General features: G+C 39.5%; 1 long non-coding RNA gene across 1 annotated transcript in view; it reads right to left on the bottom strand.

Moving 5' to 3' along the window:
- LOC135319984 (uncharacterized) overlaps positions 1-15513 on the bottom strand; it is a 33074-nt gene extending 17561 nt beyond the window's left edge. Inside the window, exon 1 of the long non-coding RNA XR_010379131.1 lies at positions 15299-15513. This is a non-coding gene — a long non-coding RNA (uncharacterized LOC135319984). The remainder of the gene's footprint in view (positions 1-15298) is intronic.
- Positions 15514-15837: the final 324 nt, after the last annotated feature.

A 15837-nucleotide genomic window follows, 5' to 3' on the forward strand; every position in this document is an offset into this window, starting at 1 on the left:
GGAGAGACAATGGGAAAATTCCTAAGGTTTTCCCCAGTTTTAGTTAAAAAAAAAAAAAAGAGACCATAGGCTTCAACACATTCACGTGCTTCTCTCATGGCCCAGCTTCCCTGACGGCTAAACCTGGGCCACATGACTAGCTTTGCCCATAGGATGAACACTTCCAGGCCTGGCTCCTTAAGACATGCCAGCTCTTCCCTGCCTTCCCCCTTGGAGGGACTGGTACAAGCGTATGACTAGAAGACAGTGAAGCCACCAGATCTGTATCGGACCAGAAAGTCAGGGAGAAACGAGATGCTGGCAGTCTGTGTATTAGGCTCACCAGCGTTGGTAATCCTGGTTAAGACAAGGCTGTCTTCTGCCTGCCGCATTGAATTGGAATTCAGGCACCGTACCTTGTAGTTCAGCCTGTCTTAACAAGTAGTAGTGATCTTACCATGCTCAAGTAGCAGTAGTCTTAAGGCTTGTACTAATGGGCAGGAAGAGAGTTAAATACTTACAGTTAAATGCATTAAGTCTTGCTGACTATACATAGAGAGCAGTCAGCTGAAAACTGGGTAATACCAAAAAAAAATAGAAGCTACATTCAAGGAGATAATGTGAGAGGCAAGAATAAAACAGTTAATGGGTAAAACAGATAAAAATGACTCTTAGGAAGAAAGCAGGGAAAGATCAATGTGGGCTAGATTTATCTGTCATCAAAGGCACAGCCCCAATAAAACAAAACAAAAACAGTAAATAGCTAAATGATTCGGAAAAAGGTATTTTTCTTGGAATCCAGTTGTGTTGGGTGCTGCAACTTTCAAAGCTGCTAAACATGGGGCTTGCTGTCTTCCATGTCCTTCAGGCTTACAGTTCTATTATAAGTCAAGAGCCTACCTTTCAATCAAAAATCCTTCATACCACAGCCTAACAAATCTAGTAATATAAAAACAGTACACAGCATGTAACCAGGGCAACTCAAAGAGCAAAATACTAATGGTAAATTGAAAAAAGGGCAAACAGTGTATAAGAGACCACTTTGGGAAAGATAAGCAGACCAATTCAAGAAGATGAATATGACTACAGTGTGCAATGTATATTGGAAAAGATGAAGTACACTAATTATTGCTCCAATAAAAATCTGACAGATAATTTCCCAGGAAACTTGGGCAAGCTTGTGGAATATGTAAAGGTCTGTTAAAAAAAAACAGAGTAAGTGCATCATAGAAGTGCAAGAAAGCCCAAAATTGGCAATGTGTCAGTATGAGTTCATTTTAGTTCAAGAAAAGATTGTTCCTAAACATTGAAAACCTGGAGAGATGCCCTGTGTACTGTTTTAATTTTATATTATTATAATAATCAGTCATTATTTAACTGAGTCATAAATGTGAACATTTCCAACAGAGCAAATAAAATGGATCAAAAGGTGTTCATTAAGGTGCTGTAATATATCAAACTTACAGCACAGATCGTGCCTTGCCCTCTGAGAAAACAACACAATTCTAGGCAGCGAAAGAAAAACAGATAATAAGTAGATAATATATAGGTGAGATTAAGCATATATATGGTTTAAAGATCAAAGTTTAACTGAGCTCTAGGGCAGCCAGTGTAATAGAGTCAAGAATTACATTTATATGAGAAAAATAAAGGCAATCTGCAAATTAAATTTTTGTTTATGTAAAATATTCATATAATAATATGAGATGCCAAGCCACAAAGACACCTAATTTTGGATCAGGTGTGTCCATTTTCTGTCTTTGGACTTGAAATTCCCACTGGTGTCAGTATTTTACTCCGAAGGATAGACCCTATTTGTTCAAGTCATACTTTCCTTATATTTGCCCAGATATCAGCAATCCCTGGGGTAAATTTCAAAGGACGTTTTCTTAAAACCCACTTAACTCTGCTGGTTGACTTTTGTTGTTTACCTAATGAAATCTATATCATCTGTAGAAATGAGGTTATTTCATGTCTATTAAGGGTATTATTGCACTACTTATTTTAGAATTTAGAAGTCCAAGTTAATTTATAATCCCATGGGCTTTTTTCACAGATAATCTCACTATCCCCGAATAAGGAAGTTTATTTGTTCCTGTGATACAGACAGGGAACCTATTCATGTTTAGTATCAGATAGAGCTGGGACTCAAACCCGGATTCTCTGACTCTAGATCCCCTGCCTCCTCTTGCTCTAGGAAGCACTCAAAACTAGAATAAAACCATCTGATTAAGTGTCTACTTTAGCAAAGCAGGGAAGTAGCAGAAACTTATTTTAAGCACACAGAAGACACAAAATAGGAAAAGTTAGTTTATTTATTGACTTGGCTGAAGTGGCACAAAATTAGTGGCATTGAAATACAAAATATTTTCTTTAAATGATGAATTACAATACAAAGTTCTTAGAGAACCCATTCAAAAGTAGGAATGAAGCAACATGTAACCACAGATAGTCTAAAAACATTTTTTCCCATGAGAAAAGGCTTGTATTCTCCACCATTAATTCCCAAGACAAAACAAATAAAATACGCTCGGTTTGTACCTCGGATACATATCTTTTGGGATTTGAGGGAATTAAAGAAAACAAAGTAAAACAAAGCAAAACAATAACAACAACAACCAAAAAGAAACTGTGCTGTTTGGCCTCTAAAACAGTCCTTTCAACATTAATTTCTCCTAAGATTATTTCTGCTAATGAAACTCATTTAACTTCAAACTTCCGAAATTATGTGTGTTTTCTGATACGTCAGGTATATACAAGTCAAAGTTTAATGCATATGTTGAATTTACAGCTCTGTCTGCATTGAGTGTTTCCTCTCTTTCAGTTTAATGCTAGTGGTCCCACTGGCTCTGAAGGTCACAGAATAGTTAGTGCAGAAGGGACAGTCTGTGTGGAACCCTTTGTTAGAAATGGTTCCATTTCAGAGCCAAAGTACTGGAAGCTCCAAAAGGATTCTGAGCAATGGAAAGAGAGGTCTCTCATACACCTCACGGCTTATTTAAGAGGTTGCCTCTTAACCGCAGGCTTTTTTGTCTTCAGTGCCTTGGCCTTCATTACTACCATCCTCCATTCTTAGAGGTATTTTCAAATGTTTCTTCTTGCTAAGAGAATGTTTCCTTTATCCTACATTTCTTTCCATCTCCAGCTGTTTTGCGAAATATCTAGAAAGAATAGTGATCTTTGATGCTTCTGCATCTCTACTTCCCTCTCGTTCACCCTAGTCTAGCTTTCCCCCGTTCTACTAAACGTTTCCCTGAAGGATCTCCAAGGACTTTTGTATTAGCAAGTACTGAAGTCTCTCTCTGGTCCTTACTGTTGTAGCATTCCAAGTGCTCGATTGCTTGTCCTAACAGCATTGCTCTGGACTCAGGGTCTTGCCTCAGTGGATTTTCTCCTCCTCCCTTAGTCTCTCTATTTAACTGGGTGCTGAAATGTAAGTGGCCCTTAAGCCTCCATACTTAGCCCTCTTTTCTGCTCACCCTGGACAATCTCTCTTGCCTTCATTCAGGCTTCTGCTGGGACTTCCATACTCTGCAGACATGCCACAATTTATGCTCCCTTTCTCTGATCTTTGTGAGCCTGTATTTCTTTCCAGAGGAAAGCTCAACATTTCCACTTGGATGTGCTTTGGTCACCTCAGAATCAGTATTCCAAAAACCAAATTTTCTGTCCCGTCCCCATTTTTCTTTTTCCTTTTTCTTGGGTGTTTCTTGGGTGAATAGCATTGCCATCTCCCTGTTCATCGAAGATAAAGAACTTAAGTCATCTCCAATACTTGCTTCCACCTAAGGTCCCTCTTTAAATTATTTAATCTGTATGTTGAATTCTTCCCGTCTTCTCTTTTGCCTCTGACTTCGCCCTAGCTCACACTCTGACTACCAACGTTCTGAACAATATCGATACCCTCTTAACTTGTCCCCACAAATCCCATCTTTCCCAATCCTAATGATGATCCAGGAGCATTGAAACTATTCCTTAGCAAATGATAAGGTAAAATTCAATGGGAAAACTCATCACAGTAACATTTGGGGGAGCAAAACAAAAAAAACGCCATGTTGAAAGACTACCTAAACCCTAATGTTTTCAACATGACGTCCTGCCAGAGGAATATTGTAAGGTGAACATACCTTCCATTACTTCCCTGCTTAAATCTCTTTAATAGCACTTTGTCTTCAAAACCAGGGTAAGGAGAACAGGGTCTCATCTTCCACTCCAGGCTCATCTTCTTACCTATCTTATTTTCCACTCCTACTTCACTCCATCTCTGCTAATTTGTATTTAAATTTCCAGAGATCGCTATGCTTTCTAATAACCCTGGGTTTGGTACTTTCTATTTTTCCTGCCCAGAATGCCATCTTCCCACCTGATCTTTGCCTGTCCTCCTTCATTAGCTGGCTCCTCTTCACCTCTCCAGGCTCCTGTCTCACCAGTCTCCTTAGAGTAAGTCAGCATTTAACCTACCCCAAACATCTTCTAACCCTTTGACATTACTCTTTCTTGCCTAGGGGCCTTGTACATACAAGTTTGTCTTGAACACTCTTTCCCTATTTAGCTTGCCTGACATTTACTTAGCCCTCAAAATTCAGCTCAGATGTTACCTCCTTTATCCTGGAATCCCCAGGCCATCCTCTGTACTTGGATCAGAGCATGTTTTACCATCAAAGCACTGTACTATATGGTGGTTTTTAAATGTATTTTCCTGTTTGCTTTTAAGTGCAGTGTGTTAACGAGGGCATGACTAGCTATTGGAAGAGAGAAGCTCCTACATCTAAGCAGTTTAATGCCACAGAGGTTTGTTTTTTGCCCATAAGAAGTCCCCAAACAGGTGACACCCATGGTCAAGTGGCTCTTCTCCAAGCAGGAATCGGGGAGTCAAGTTCTATCTTGCGGCTCAGCTGGTTTCAATACATGTTTACTCTGAGAAAGAGGAAGGAAGTGTGATGGGTCAGGCCTGCCAGTGTCACACATGACTGCCCACCAGCCCCTGGGCTTGGGCACATGGCCACACCTAAAGAGAGGGCTGGGAAAAGTGATCAAGCTGTGCACCCAGGAGGAAGAGCAAATCACTTGGGGGAACAGTCACCCAGGCTCTGCTAGAGTTAGACACTGCTTTTCATCTTTATCACCAGGGCCCATCATAGGCCTGACAGAGAAGGCTGAATGGGGGAGTGAATGAAAGGTAACAGAGCTTCCAGTTCTCAGCCCTGAGCAGACTAGTACAATAATCATGCATACAAGCCCATGGAGAGTCTAGAGAGGTTCAGAGAAGAGCCAGTAGAGATTATTAAGCAATTGGAAAATCGGTATGTGTAGAACAATGAAAAGTTCTGAGTTGTTCTTCTTGAAATAAAATAACCTGAGGAAAAACAGATTCATCATATTCCTAAAAGTTATCAAGTCTGATAAATATACTTCAAATATTACGCTTAATCATTCCACCACCAAGCTGTGTTTGTTGGTTATTAAAGGGTTTTGAGAGAGTATAACTAAGATTTCTAACAAGAGATACTATCTTTGGTAATTTTTAAAAATTTGCAGGTTCTATGAGATTTGCCAAAAGGAAGGTCATGATATATATAAATCTCAAGTAACATGTGATCTATGGATCAAAATTTGGAAACTCCAGGCAGGGAGATATTTAGCTTTTTTTTAAATTGTGGAAGAGAAAGTTAACTTTTCAGATTAAAAAATAAAATCTGAAATAGGAATTTACATCGCTTCTCGGCCTTTTGGCTAAGATCAAGTGTGAAATAGGAATTTACTCTGTTGCTGCTATGTAATGGTCTTCTGCTTACTTCTACCGTGTGCAATAAGGAGTAGAAAAGTTAGGTATAATGAACTAGGGTACGATTTCTTGCTAGTGGTCCTTTCTCTGGGATGAGAGAGAGGGGGAAAAAATAAACAGACTGCTGATAACTTTGGTGGGTCTTAAGTTCTGAGGTTGAGGTCTTAGTTCCAGAAGATGTCTTTCTTTAAGATCACGATCAGTGTTTTAGGAAGGAGCACTTTCAAAAATCAGCCTCCTGTTAACCATATAAGACAAACTTTAACAAGGAATATTTTTTTTTTTGAAATTTTTGGTATATACACCCTCTTGAAACACAAAGCCCAGTAATACTGCTTTAGTTTAGGTTACAACTCAAGTGTATGTGAATAAGCTGTATAACTGGAAGTAGCGTAATATCATGGGGAAAAACATTGGGATGGAAATCAGGACACCCGAGTTCTTCTCTCAGTTCTGGCACAAGCAGTGTAATCCTACTAAGTACAAAATTGAATTCATCTAGGGGCGTGGGTATAGCTCGGCGGTAGAGTGTTTGCTTAGCATGTAGGAGAATCCTGGGCTCAATCCCTAGTACCTTCATTAAAAAAAAATTACAATAAATCAATATTCACCTTTCTACTTACTTATAGATTAATTCAATTTTTTTAAAGTATCGTAGTTATAAATTTCATGTACATGAATAGTAGGTGATATAGAGCTTTTTATATACAAGCACTGAAGTGTAGTGGTTAAAAATGGGGCTTTGGAATCAAATAAACTGAGTTTGCTTCCAGACTCTAACATACACTAAATGTCTGACGTTTGGAAAGTTACTTAATCTCTCCAAGCTTCAGGAAATGAGGGATAATGAAGGTATAATAAAAAGACCCACTGCGCTGCAAACTGTTTGAGAGTAAGATGAGATAATTGAGGGAAAGCTTTAAATTCAGGACCTGGCCCTTTGTTGACTATCTTATACACTTAAGATGACATGCATTAAAAACTCCTGCACTCCTCTGGTTGCTGATGCTAATCTGTGGGCAAATAACTTAGCATGAAACAGTCTACACGAATGCTGACTTGTAAACGGTCTCAGGAACATCACTAGCGTACTGAACGGGATGGAGGTTACTTGATTCTCACTTACACAAAGAAAAAACTATTACATTGAGAAAACAGGTTATTTATATGCTGAAGAATGTCTTTTGCATTAATTATAATTATTAAACATGAAACTGCCTTATTTAATTCCAAAGCTCACTTGACATGCATTCAGCTTCTGTTTCTGTAGGATTGTTTCTTCCATTGTCACTAGTTTTAAAGATCTCAAATCTTCTATCTGAATTGATAAAATAAGAGGACTATAGACAAGGGAAATCCTTAGTAAATTAGGCTGTGCTAGATCGGGGAGCTGGTCACATGCGTGCACACACACACGTAAAATTTGTTTATAATGCAAAAATTAATGTTTCAAATACAACCACGCACTTGCTTCAGGTAAAGATAAAGTCAATTGTATTAACCACAACCACTAGCCAGAGAAAAACCTAAATAATTAAATTTACTTATGTATTTGGACTGATACTCTCTCATGATAATTTTAAACAAGAGCTTAAAATTATAGGTCCCTGGCAACAATTAGAAGTATGTGAAGTATATTGCCCTGGGTATTTCTTTCAAATTGCAGCAGAGTAATAAAATTTTGTCAGGATGTGTGAAGTAAAACTTCTTTATATAGGCATTGTAAGAAAGGCTAAAAGAAAACTTGTTAACAGGCTGATACTACTCTTAAAATCTTTAGTGGGTGAAATATAAGGAGTGAGGTGGAGAGAAGTTAATATTAATTCTACTCTTACGTGTATATAGGTCATTCCCTCGACATATTTTTAATCATCTGTGGAAGATACCATACTAGGTTCAGGGAATATTATAGAAATAAGGTAGATACAGTCCCTCCCTTCATGGAGATTAAATTGTAGCAGGAGAGACATTTATGAAACTATGAAATCCTAAATTATTTATTGAATTGGAATTATGACAAACACTAGGAAGAAGTACAGGAAACTGATAGAATATAATCAAGGGAGTCTCTTGGTTTGGGACGATCAGGGAAAGGCTCTAAAATGATGTGTCATTGAGTAGAGCTCTGAAGGATGAGTTGGAATTAACTAAGAAAGGTGGGGCAGGAGAGAGCAGAGTGGGGTATGTCTTGAGCAGAGGAATCTCTTTGCTCTGAGTCCTAAAGAAAACCAGTATAACTGGAATCTGGCTATGCTGGAGGGGTAGACTGGGCCATAAGATTTTGGTCTTTATTCTAATAGCAATGGCAGATCCTAGAAGGGATTTAAACAGGGAAATTAATTGATTTTGTTTGTATTTTGAAATTTACATTAAAAAATTTTAGCTCATTCTGGCTGCAAGTAGGTGAGTGGTTTGGAGGAGGTGAGAGTTGTTAGGGGAGATGGGACCTTTTACAGTGGTCCAGAGTAAAAGATGGTGGTGGCTTGACAGAGGCATGCAGGGGAGACAGAAAGCAGTGGATGGATCCACAAGTTCTTTCTGAACCCTGGAGATTTATCTTATTTTCCTATGAGATCAGCTATGCATTTTAAAGGATATTTATTATATTTTTAACCTAGTACCTCTAGTGGTTTTTTAAGAATACTTAGACCACAAGTCCACATAAAAGTCTTCTATCCAATTATCTTTAAAAAAATTGTTTTTTACATTTAAGAAAAATGTAAAATAAATAATAACAGTGTATGCTATCATAGCAAAAGTCATGAAAATATCATTAAAATGATTCTCAAAACTGTTGTAAGTGGGGCCTGTGCACTTGGTGTCAGGGCTGCCTTCCATCCCATCGTCCCTCTTCAGCTGGTAAGGGCCTTTGGGATCAGAATTTGGTCTTTAACAGAAGAGAGTCTAATCCAAATAAGGAGATTATTTCTAAGTGTTTCCTCGAAATAAGGCTAAATTGGGAGGCTAACTCATCTGAACTCCACAAATACTGCTGTTATCGGTTGAATTATGTCCTTTAAAAATTCAAAGGATGAAGTCCTTACCCCAGGTACCTCAGAGTGTGACCTTATTTGAAAATAAGGTCATTGGTTGCAGATGTAATTAGTTAAGATGAGGTCATGTTGGAGTAGGGTGGGCCTGACCCAGTAGGACTAGTGTCCCTATTAAGAGGGACATCTGGCCAAAGGCACACAGGGAGAATGATATGCAAAGATGAAGACAGAGATTAGGATGATGCAGAAGTCAAGGAATGCCAAAGAGGGCCAGCAAGCAAGCCACCAGAGCTAGAGAGGAGGCATGGAACAGATTCTCCCTCACAGCCCTCAGAAGGAACCAGCACTGCCAAACCTTCACCTCAGACTTCTAACCTCCAAAACTGTGAGACTATTTTTTTGTTTGTTTAAGCTACTCATTTGGTAGCACTTTGTTACAGCAGTGCCAGCAAATGAATACAACTACCATCACTGCGAATTTTCTAGAGAGGTGTTTCTTAATTGCAATCACCTTCCCAGCAACTGCTACTGAACTCTTAGAAGAGACATATCTGTCAATTAAGGTAGAGTACTTGGCTTTGACTGGAAAGTCAATGTCAACTGTTTATGAGTACATTCTTTTCCCCTGAAGTTCCATCTAAATGCAAATATGTGAGGGATCTTCTCTTCTCAACAAACACATACACAATGTGATTTCTAGCAATTAAAATGGCAGCTTCAAGCAAAATCTGATTTCCCACATCATCTGGTCCTTTAAATCACAACTATCATCGTCATCAGAGAGCCTTGACAAACACTAAGTGGAGCAAAAGACTTGTTTTTCTCTTCTCCTGTAGAGTTTTCATTAAAACCTCACAGAGCTGGAGAATTAGTGAGCTTGAAGCAATTGTGGGGATTATGTAGTCTGGGGAATTTCCATGTGTGCTCCACAAAACCCTCAGAGTTCGTGGGAGTCCCCAGGGGTGGAGGCAGGTTGGGTGGGCTGGGTGGAGTAGTGGGGCAAGGGGAGGGGAGGTGGGGGGGGGGGGAAGGTGGGAGATGGGGGAGGGGGGAAGGGAGGAATTCTGGCCTTGTGCACCCGGCCTGGAGCAGTCTACCTTCATCATATCCACAAAGTACCAATTGTGGCTTTGTTTGTAGAAAGGATTTTACATTTTATAAAAGGAGAAAATTTAGACCCAGAAGAATCATGAATTATTCTGACTCCCCCCCAGCCAGTGAGCAGCAGAGCTGAGGTAGCTTCAAAGTTGTTTTCTATGCTGGCTTCTATTTAACTACATTTTTCCTGTTCCCACACAAAAGCAGGGAGGGAAACCTGCCCCAGGTCCTTCTAAGGCAAATATGTTGTCAGCCTTCATCAGGTGAGATTACGACTCAGCCCAAGGCTTCATAAAAATAACCCAAGCCAAAACTGGAGCATTTTTAGCTCAGCCCTCATAGCCTGGTGAGGATCTTTATGATATCAAGTCATAAATCTTATGTATGACCTATTATACTTCAAGTTAATAACAAATCTAGACCTTTATTCTTCATCTGCAATTCTTTTTCTCTCAGTTCAATGAAGAGCATCTAATTTTTAAAGGCCGGTTGGTGTAACTGAAGCTGATTGAGCCAGAGAAGGGTTTCATCGAGTAAAACATTACAAAAGGTTAAATTTCAAAGAGAGTAATAAGCGTTTTTTATTTGTTACATATAAATACTGTCAAGGCAGCCTGAAGCTGCTTCTTAAATTCAGTGTACTTAGAGAGTGGGCTAATTTTTCTTCCACATATGATATTTCAGTGCAAGTGGCCACCTTCTTATGTGTGTGCAGGTGGTCCTAGGAGTGTCCCTCTGCTCTGTTCCCCTCCATCCTAGCCATTTGTTTCTATTTAGGGCAGAAAATGATCAAGACTCGGAGAGGAACAGAGGTGGGAAAAGGAAAGGAGGTCCTCTTCTTCTTTGGAGGGAAGGATGTTAAAAGCAGAAAAGGAAGAGCATCAAAAGGATCAAGGGGGGAAAAAGGATCAAGGAATTGGAGAAAAGAGGAAAGAGAGTGGGGAAGGAAAGATGCAGGGGAGAGAATAAGATACATCTCATGTCTTGTCCTCTCCCAGACTCTTGGTTGTCCCCTCACTCAGGAACACATTCACATTAGCTTAAGTGAAAAAGAGGAATTACTTGGAAGGACATAGAAAATATCTCAGAAAACACAGACCACAGGAGGGACTGGTAGCTACAGCAGCCAATTGACAGGCTCCAAGGAAAATTCTCTCCTTCTGGTTATCTTGTTTGCTTTTGCTCTGTCTCTCTCCCTCTCCACCCTCAACACATGGTTCCTCATCTCTTCTCTCTGTCTCTCTCTTTCTCTCTCTCTCTCTCTCTCTCTCTCTGTCTCTCTCTGTGGTTCTCCTTCTTTTTCTATGTATGCCAGCCCACTGCTTGTCCATTTCCTTGACAGGACTGGCTCCCTGTAGCCCCTGGAAATATCTTCATTTCAAATAACCAACAGGGTTAACTGGTGCTTCTGTCCCCATTTGCAAATTCTTAAGTTAAAATATCTGGTTGACCTACTTTAGGTCAGGTGTCCACCCACGGTTCCATCAGTTTTCACCTAATTGCCAAATAACTTACCTTGTTGGATGTGTGGAGAGGCACCAGGTAGCAGAGAGGGCAGTTAACTAAATATATTTCTGCACCCCTTTGGAACACTGCCCCAGGCTTTCAGCCATGGTCCCCAGTCTCCTGTACTTATCCCAAAAATCTTCAACCTCTCATAATAGTGTTTCTCACAGTATTGGTCAGATCACTTGCATCAAACTGTGCTTATGAAAAAAGTGCTGATACTCAGGTCCTTACCCCTTACCTATTCCAAATTCTTTCAGTGTTAAATACACTTTGGGGACTGGCATGAAAAATTCACTGCTAATAAGACTCTTTCTATTAGAAAGCATGCTTTGAGTTTCAAATAACCTGTAGACAAATTAACCTCTAGAATGAATATATTCCAGATAATAAATATAAAACACTAGTGATAAAAAATATATATAGCACTTTTAAGATAATACATAGTTACTTTAAAATTTCAGAAAGGAAACAGAAGATGCTATCATGCAAAAGTTAATTTGAATTTTCTTCCTTATTTATTTGCCATGCCATTTACTTTGTGCATCCACAGTTGCTATAGGTGTATATGGTACTTAGGACATGTGTGCTGGTTGAATCACGTTTCTGCCTCTTCCCCATCCATCTTGAAGACTCTGTATTTTGAATGTACTCTCTCTTCAGCTCCATTGCTATCTAGACACTTCTAACATCTCAAGTTTCAACTATGCACTAGATCTTATCATCAAAAGGCCCTGTTTCCCTGAGAGTGGCATCCATAACAAAACTCCTTACCAGCTGATTGACCATTAATAGATGCATTCTTCCCTGACTAGATCCTCTCCCTCATGCTTCTTCTGAGTTCGTCCTTCTCCAATTTGATTACATAGAACTCTGGGGATACACAGTTTTAAATCAGGAGCCACAAGTTAAAGGTGATACTTATTACTGGATCATTTATTTAACTGAAGATTGAATTACTTATCTGGAAAGCAACCTACATGTTGTTTTTGTCTTAAACATGAATATGTTAAAGAGAAAGATGGAAAATTCACGTTACGTTTTAAGAAAAAAAGTGAGTCTTCAAAAAATTGATGCTGTTTTCTACATACCCAGTCTCAGGCACATTATTCACTTGGTAATATGTTATGAATTTAGCTGATCTTCATGAAACATGTGCATTGAACAGCTATGAAAATACCAGCTTAAACAATGAGAAAGTTTAAAAAGCAGAGCAGGCCCAGCCCTCATCTCTTCTCTTTCTCCTTCTAACTGAGCCCCAAGGGTCTCTGGTGTTCAGGGCGCTAGGTGGGGACCAAAAGAAAGCAATTTCATTTTCAAGCAAGTGCATCTTTCAGTAGATCTTCAACAAAGTAAATATTCTCTGGTGCTGGTTTCATAATAGGTTCCTCTTATGAAGACTGGCTCTAACCAGTTCTTGGGAAATGTGCTTACAGACAGGGATTGCCCAACTGATTTCAGTAGACAAGAAAGGACACAGGGCAACAGAGGTCATGCCAATGAATATATTCTCTCTACACATCTTTATGGACAAACTAATCTACCAAACAATGCCATATACTTAACTGTTACTAGGATTTAGACAGTACCCTCTAAAAGAGCTCAAGGCATTCTTCATAAAAACTTAAAAGTAAATAATGTTGTAAAAAAAAAAAAATGTTGTTCATTCTTTTCCTGTTAGTAGAATGAAAATTATCTCCATGGGGGTGGACCATGTAGATAGCTAAAGTAGACAGCTGCCCACACAGTTTAATTTTAGGTAAGCTGTTAGGTCTTGCCTGTTGGAAAATATTTTCCCCTTTGATTTCTCAGAGCGCAGCCTTCCCCATATGCCAGGCCTCCATTCCTACCATTGAATTAGACTAAGTAGAAGTGTTATCTCTACAAAGTCACTGTGGAAATGTAAGTTTAAGTGATCTGGAAAGAGTGTTGTTTTTTTCCCATTTATACAATAAAATACATTACTTGTTGACAGCTATTAATTGTCAGCTTGGAAAACAAATGCTAGGATTCTGATGATATGTGACATAAAAAGATGTTTTTAATGGGCATTGAAGCATGGGCTTCATGGGCTATTGGCCAGAATCAGAATTCCTGGTTGGAGCCCAGCAGAGGGCACCCTAGGAAACCAACACAAGGAAACTAGATCCATAATAGGGGAGACAAATTTACTAAACCGGAAGTTTCTCTCCTCTGTAATTCTTGCTAGGCCAGTCCTGATCACCACAAAGCAAACTGGACAACTTCAAGGTTAAATGGTCATACGTAAAATGGACAGGAGGCAGCCAATTACTTCTGAATTCTGTAAAATGCTAAGATAACAAGATCAGCAATCATCACCATCATCACCGTCACCCCTGTGAACCATACATAACTTCCCAAATTGCCTCTGGTAGAATCAGTCATTTTCATTCCTCCGGTAGGTAATATAAAGCTGCTGGCAGCCACAGAAAACACAAAGACAGACAATTAGGAAGGCACAGAGGAGAGTCAGGACTGATAAGCACAGCCAAGGGAAGATGGTACAAGTGTAGCTGAGATAACATTCTCACTGATTGCTCCATAATGCAGATTGCTGGATAGGCCATCAAATTCTTTTGCTCTTTGAGACTTGTTTGCACACATACCTGTACGGGCTTTATCAAAGATGACAGATGGAGCTAGATTCGTTAGTTCTTAGAGAGCCAAAGGACACCTCATCTACACAGCATACAAAATTGTTTCTAAGGAAAAATAAGGTGTTCACTTTACATTCATCAAGATGATCCCAAAATAGCATTGAGAGTGTGCTTGCACTGTGCCAAGGAGTATGAAATGAACTGTGTAAAATTATCACAACAAAATTAATAGTTCAAATCCTTCAAGTTGTGTGGGGCAAAACACGAGTATCCAACAAACTTAATGTAGTCCGTAACCATCTTCCATGCCACCCTCCCCCAAATTAAAACATTTTAAACAATGATCCTGCTTTGTGACATAAACAAATATCAAAGTGTTAAGCTTTAATGAGAAAAGAGGATACAGGGAGGATCACAGCCTCGGACTGCTGCTGTCACTGCACTTATCACACCCTTTCTTCTCCCCCTTCCCAGGTGTTCTGTAAATTGTGAGGACAGAGACACAGTTGTTGGATTTGGTGATTGCTCCACAAATACTGATTTAATGGATAAGCCTGATACATACAGTTAGGGCAGTATTTGGGGTGAGAGTCCAATTAGAAGTACTAGGAAGTCTAGTCAGGTGGGTGGAACTTTGTGCCCAATATGTGTATTTAGAGTCAACAGGTGTCAAGGATATCCAGAAAAAAGTTCTGGGATATGCTAGTGGTTAGGTGGCAGGAGCCCAGGGACAAGAAGTCTAAAAAGGGCAGCACACAAATGTAATATGTGCATGGCAAAATAAGATCAGGGCGGTCCGTCAGCAAAATCTCACCATCAGGCTGGTGTCAAGGAGAGATTATAGTCATTGAGAAGGCATACATACAGTCAAGGCAGAGGCTAAGTCCTAGAATATAAGGTAATCAAGACAGGCTTCTTGATATTTCTAGGAATGGAAGCTTCCTAATCTAGGGTAAATGGGAGAGGAGGTTTGGTTTCATTAACAAGGAAAACAAGTCAACAGCAAGTCAGCAACAGGTGTTACTGGTCCATTTTACAGATGAGGAGGCTGAGGCTCAATGAGAATAAGTAACGTGACCAAAGACAACTAATTTAAGTAGCTAGCTGATCCTGGGTTTAAAAATAAAGCCTACCTAAGTCCAAAGCTAATTATCCCTCTTTTTCTTACTTTGCCTGCAACTCTAGATCATTTCCTGGAACCAGTAAGTCACACTAGCTGTGTAAGATAATTTTGTCTTCTCCAGACTCCTTAGAGCACTGGGTTTAAAACTCCTCAAATCAGCCCTTAAATGATTCGAGAGCTGGGGCTGCAACCTTACCTGAATGTTGGAGTCATCTGTAGTGTTTACTGATGCCTGGGTTCTGCCACCAGAGATGATTATTTAATTGATCTGAGTGAGGTGTGGCCTGGGCATCAGGATTTCTGAACAGCCCTCCAGGTAATTCTGATGTGCAGCCAAGCTGGAAACTACCAGCTCCAAGCAAAAGTCAAGAGGCCTCAGCTGTTTGTTGAAGAGAACCATGGCTGCTCAGCTTGTATATTTCAGTGAGATAGGAAAAATACTAGAAGACTCATAGGCTTTTTTTTTTCTTGGACAAGTGGACCATAACTTACTCTTTGCTTTTACAGTTTGACCTCTTAAAAATATTCCAAAAGTAAACAGGTGTACGATTAACCTTGCAAATCAAAAGGTTCCATGTTTTTAGATTCTAAGTGCTAGCTGTATGTGACCAAAGGCAAGGTTTTAGAACTGGATCTCCCAAAATGCTCATTACTATTCTATGCTTGGTTAAAACTCTTACATCATCCCAGAATGGAATGTGACCCAAGTCAAGAAGAAAACAAAAACATCTGTAT

The sequence above is a fragment of the Camelus dromedarius genome, chromosome 3 (genome assembly GCF_036321535.1).
Source record: "Camelus dromedarius isolate mCamDro1 chromosome 3, mCamDro1.pat, whole genome shotgun sequence".
NCBI classification, from domain to species: Eukaryota; Metazoa; Chordata; class Mammalia; order Artiodactyla; family Camelidae; genus Camelus; species Camelus dromedarius.